Source organism: Triticum dicoccoides, chromosome 5A, assembly GCF_002162155.2.
Source record: "Triticum dicoccoides isolate Atlit2015 ecotype Zavitan chromosome 5A, WEW_v2.0, whole genome shotgun sequence".
In the NCBI taxonomy this organism is placed as follows: Eukaryota; Viridiplantae; Streptophyta; class Magnoliopsida; order Poales; family Poaceae; genus Triticum; species Triticum dicoccoides.
Window position 1 is genome coordinate 397565998 of NC_041388.1, and position 6194 is coordinate 397572191.

Sequence of the window (6194 nt, forward strand, 5' to 3'; positions counted from 1 at the left end):
AGAACTGATAATTGATCTTGCGGACGTTGAAATGGTCTGATCCACTAGAAGAGAAACTCAACGGTTGGAAAAGGATTGACATGACAGACTCGATGATCAAGAAGGATTAGTATTCACATAGAAATATGAGAACACCGCTTAGGAAAGGTATGGAATCAACATTTGACATTGAAGCAACTCGAATACCACAACTCAAAAGCAAAACAAAGGATTGACTTGCAAAATAAGCCGGAACAAACATATGATAGAGATTTCGTTCGAAGTTTTCGTGGTGGGGCCTACACGGGCTCGATTGTACAGCACCATCATGTGTGGGGCAGTGCACATGACATACGAAGCGTCCCCGAATCGGCATAGCCAAGGACTCTTTAAGACACAACGAGACCATTGTAAAACCAACCATGGATAGGCGGACCACTAGACGTCGAACCCCAATTTCATATCATACATCTGTCGGAAAGATATCCTAAGAGCTACTTGAATTCCCACTTATAAACTCCCGAAATTTTCCGGTTATGCAATCAGGTGTTGGGGATACAGCGGAAGCACAATATCTCACCCAAAACTAACAAATCCTACATCCAGCTGTATCCATCCTTCAACACATAACCAAGAAACCTTCGGAAATAATTTACCTCAACCTTCAAAAAGCATCCGTTATACGAGTTATGGCAATACTCCCGAACTCCCGCCCCAGTACTAGGTGGCGTCGAGGTTATCTTACCAACAACTGCATAAAAGAGATTTTCGATGTCGGCGAAACTCAGGTATTCCAGAACTGCAATGATAAAATTATGACGACAACACCTCGGAGCTCAACTCCCCGGAACACTGCCACAACCCCTAAATGTCAGGAGGCACCAAGAACAATGTTCTCGTCACAAAACCATCAGAACGATTCCAAGATACCCGCTGTTGGGGAACGTAGCAGAAATTCAAAATTTTCTTACGCGTCACCAAGATCTATCTATGGAGAGACCAGCTACGAGTAGAAGGAGAGTGCATCTACATACCCTTGTAGATCGCTAAGCGGAAGCGTTCAAGTGAACGGGGTTGATGGAGTCGTACTCGTCGTGATTCAGATCACCGATGATCCTAGTGCCGAACGGACGGCACCTCCGCGTTCAACACACGTATAGCCCGGTGACGTCTCCCACGCCTTGATCCAGCAAGGAGAGAGGGAGAGGTTGAGGAAGACTCCATCCAGCAGCAGCACAACGGCGTGGTGGTGATGGAGGAGCGTGGCAATCCTGCAGGGCTTCGCCAAGCACCTACGGGAGAGGAGGAGGTGTCACGGGAGGGAGGGAGGCGCCAAGGGCTCAGGTATGGATGCCCTCCCTCCCCTCCACTATATATAGGGGCAGGGGAGAGGGGGGAGGCGCAGCCTTGCCCCTTCCTCCAAGGAAGGGGTGCGGCTAAGAAGGGGGGAGGAGTCCATCCTCCCCAAGGCACCTCGGAGGTGCCTTCCCCCTTGAGGACTCTCCCCTTTTTCCTATATCTTGGCGCATGGGCCTCTAGGGGCTGGTGCCTTTGGCCCATGTAGTCCAAGGAGCACCCCCAACAGCCCATGTGGCCCCCCGGGGCAGGTGGCCCCACCCGGTGGGCCCCCGGGACCCTTTCGGTGGTCCCGGTACAATACCGATGACCCCGAAACTTGTCCCGATGGCCGAAACAGGACTTCCCATATATAAATCTTTACCTCCGGACCATTCCGGAACTCCTCGTGACATCCGGGATCTCATACGGGACTCCGAACAACATTCAGTAACCACATACAAGCTTCCTTTATAACCCTAGCATCATCGAACCTTAAGTGTGTAGACCCTACGGGTTTGGGAGACATGCAGACATGACCGAGACGTTCTCCGGTCAATAACCAACAGCGGGATCTGGATACCCATGATGGCTCCCACATGTTCCACGATGATCTCATCGGATGAACCACGATGTCAAGGACTTAATCAATCCCGTATTCAATTCCCTTTGTCTATCGGTATTTTACTTGCCCGAGATTCGATCGTCGGTATCCAATACCTTGTTCAATCTCGTTACCGGCAAGTCCCTTTACTCGTTCCGTAACACATCATCCCGTGATCAACTCCTTGGTCACATTGCGCATATGATGATGTCCTACCGAGTGGGCCCAGAGATACCTCTCCGTTTACACGGAGTGACAAATCCCAGTCTCGATCCGCATAAAACAATAGATACTTTCGGAGATACCTGTAGTGCACCTTTATAGTCACCCAGTTACGTTGTGACGTTTGATACACCCAAAGCACTCCTACGGTATCCAGGAGTTACGCGATCTCATGGTCAAAGGAAGAGATACTTGACATTGGCAAAGCTCTAGCAAACGAACTACACGATCTTTGTGCTATGCTTAGGATTGGGTCTTGTCCATCACATCATTCTCCTAATGATGTGATCCCGTTATCAACGACATCCAATGTCCATAGCCAGGAAACCATGACTATCTATTGATCACAACGAGCTAGTCAACTAGAGGCTCACTAGGGACATATTGTGGTCTATGTATTCACACGTATTACGATTTCCGGATAATACAGTTATAGCATGAATAAAAGACTATTATCATGAACAAAGAAATATAATAATAACACTTTTATTATTGCCTCTAGGGCATATTTCCAACAGTCTCCCACTTGCACTAGAGTCAATAATCTAGTTCACATCACCATGTGATTAACACTGACAGGTCACATCGCCATGTGACTAATACCCAAGAGTTTACTAGAGTCAGTAGTCTAGTTCACATCACTATGTGATTAACACTCAATGAGTTTTATGTTTGATCATGTTGCTTGTGAGAGAGGTTTTAGTCAACGGGTCTGAACCTTTCAGATCCGTGTGTGCTTTACAAATCTCTATGTCATCTCCTAGATGCAGCTACCACGCTCTATTTGGAGCTATTCCAAATAACTGTTCTACTTTGAGCTATTCTAAATTATTGCTCCATTATATGTATCCGGTCTCTCTACTCAGAGCTATCCGGATAGGTGTCAAGCTTGCATCGACATAACCCTTTACGACGAACTCTTTTACCACCTCCATAATCGAGAAAAATTCCTTAGTCCACTAGTTACTAAGGATAACTTTGACCGCTGTCCTGTGAGCCATTCTTGGATCACTCTTGTACCCCTTGACTGACTCATGGCAAGGCACACTTCAGGTGCGATACACAGCATAGCATACTGTAGAGCCTACGTCTTAAGCATAGGGGACGACCTTCGTCCTTTCTCTCTATTCTGCCGTGGTCGAGCTTTAAGTCTTAACTTCGTACCTTACAACTCAGGCAAGAACTCCTTCTTTGACTGGTCCATCTTGAACACCTTCAAGATCATGTCAAGGTATGTGCTCATTTGAAAGTATTATTAAGCATTTTGATCTATCCTTATAGATCTTGATGCTCAATGTTCAAGTAGCTTAATCCAGGCTTTCTATTGAAAAACACCTTTCAAATAACCCTATATGCTTTCTAGAAATTCTACATCATTTCTGATCAACATATACTCATCAGAAATTCTATAGTGCTCCCACTCACTTCTTTGGAAATACAAGTTTCTCATAAACTTTGTATACACCAAAATCTTTGATCATCTTATCAAAGCGCACATTCCAACTCCGAGATGCTTACTCCAGTCCTTAGAAGGATTGCTGGAGCTTTGCATACTTATTAGCATCTTTCGGGATTGACAAAACCTTCCGGTTGTATCACATACAACCTTTCCTCAAGAAAATCATCGAGGAAACAATGTTTTGACATCCTATCTGCAAGATTTCATAAGTAATGCAGTAATCGCTAATATAATTCCAACAGACTCTTAGCATCGCTACGAGTGAGAAAATCTCATCGTAGTCAACTCCTTGAACTTGTCGGAAAACATCTTAACGACAAGTCGAGCTTTCTTAATGGTGACATTTACCATCATTGTCCGTCTTCCTTTTGAAATCCATCTGTACTCATACATGGATCCTCTCTCGGATTTTATGGCCTCAAGCCATTTATCGGAATCCAGGCCCACCATCGCTTCTCCATAGCTCGTAGGTTCATTGTTGTCTAGCAACATGACTTCCGAGACAGGATTACGTACCACTCTGAAGTAGTACGCATCCTTGTCATCCCACGAGGTTTGGGAGTGACTTGATCCGAAGTCTCATGATCAATATCATAAGCTTCCACTTCAATTGGTGTAGGTGCCACAGGAACAACTTCCTGTGCCCTGCTACACACTGGTTGAAGTGATGGTTCAATAACCTCATCAAGTCTCCACCATCCTCCCACTCAATTCTTTCGAGAGAAACCTTTCCTCGAGAAAGGACCTGATTCAAGAAACAATCCTTTATTGCTTTTGGATCTGAGACAGGAGGTATACCCAACTGTTTTGGGTGTCCTATGAAAATGCATTTATCCGCTTTGGGTTCGAGCTTAATCCTGAAACTTTTTCACATAAGCGTCGCAGCCCCAAACCTTTAAGAAACGACAACTTAGGTTTCTCTAAACCATAATTCATACGGTGTCATCTCATCGGAATTACGTGGTGCCCTATTTAAAGTGAATGTGGTTGTCTCTAATGCCTAACCCATGAACGATAGTGGTAATTCGATAAGAGACATCATGGTACCCACCATATCCAATAGGGTGCAACTATGATGTTCGGACACACCATCACACTATGGTGTTCCAGGCGGTATTAATTATGAAACAATTTCCACAATGTCTTAATTGTGTGCCAAAACTCGTAACTCAGATATTCATCTCTATGATCGTATCAAAGACATTTTATCCTCTTGTCATAATGATCTTCTACTTCACTCTGAAATTATTTGAACCATTCAATAATTCAGACTTGTGTTTCATCAAGTAAATATTCTCAACATCTACTCGAATCATCTGTGAAGTAAGAACATAACGATATTCACTGCATGCCTCAGCACTCATTCGACTGCACACATCAAAATGTGTTACTTCCAACAAGTTGCTATCTTGTTCCATCTTACTGAAAATGAGGCTTTTCAGTCATCTTGCCCATGTGGTATGATTTGCATATCTCAAGTGATTCAAAATCAAGTGAGTCCGAACGATCCATTTGCATGGAGTTTCTTCATGCATATACACCAATAGACATGGTTCGCATGTCTCAAACTTTTCAAAAACGAGTGAGTCCAAAGATCCATCAACATGGAGCTTCTTCATGCGTTTTATACCATTGTGACTTACATGGCAGTGCCACAAGTAAGTGGTACTATCATTACTATCTTATATCTTTTGGCATGAAAATGTGTATCACTACGATCGAGATTTAATAAACCATTCAGGTTTAATACTAATCTTGATGGTAGAGGGAGCGTGCGATGTTTGATCACATCAAACTTGGAAACACTTCCGACACATATCGTCAGCTCACCTTTAGCTAGTCTCCGTTTATGCCGTAGCTTTTATTTCGAGTTACTAACATTTAGCAACCGAACCGGTATCTTATACCCTGGTGCTACTAGGAGTACTAGTAAAGTACACATTAACATAATGTATATCCAATATACTTCTATCGACCTTGCCAGCCTTCTCATCTACCAAGTATCTAGGGTAATTCTGCTCCAGTGGTTGTTCCCCTTATTACAGAAGCACTTAGTCTCGGGTTTGGGTTCAACCTCGGGTTTCTTCATTGGTGCAGCAGCTGATTTGCCGTTTCATGAAGTATCCCTTCTTTCCCTTGCCCTTCTTGAAACTAGTGGTTTCATCAACCATCAACAATTGATGCTCCTTCTTGATTTCTACTTTCGCGATGTCAAACAACGCGAATACCTCAAGGATCATCATCTCTATCCTTGATATGTTATAGTTCATCACGAAGTTCTAGCAGCTTGGTGGCAATGACTTTGGGGAAACATCACTATCTCATCTGGAAGATCAACTCCCACTCGATTCAAGTGATTGTTGCACTCAGACAATCTGAGCACAAGCTCAACGATTGAGCTTTTCTCCCTTAGTTTGTAGGCTAAGAAAATCGTCGGAGGTCTTATACCTCTTGACATGGGCACGAGCCTGAAATCCCAATTTCAGCCCTCAAAACATCTCATATGTTTCGCGATGTTTCAAAAACATCTTTGATGCCTCAATTCTAAACCGTTTAACTGAACTATCACGTAGTTATCAAAACGTGTATGTTCGA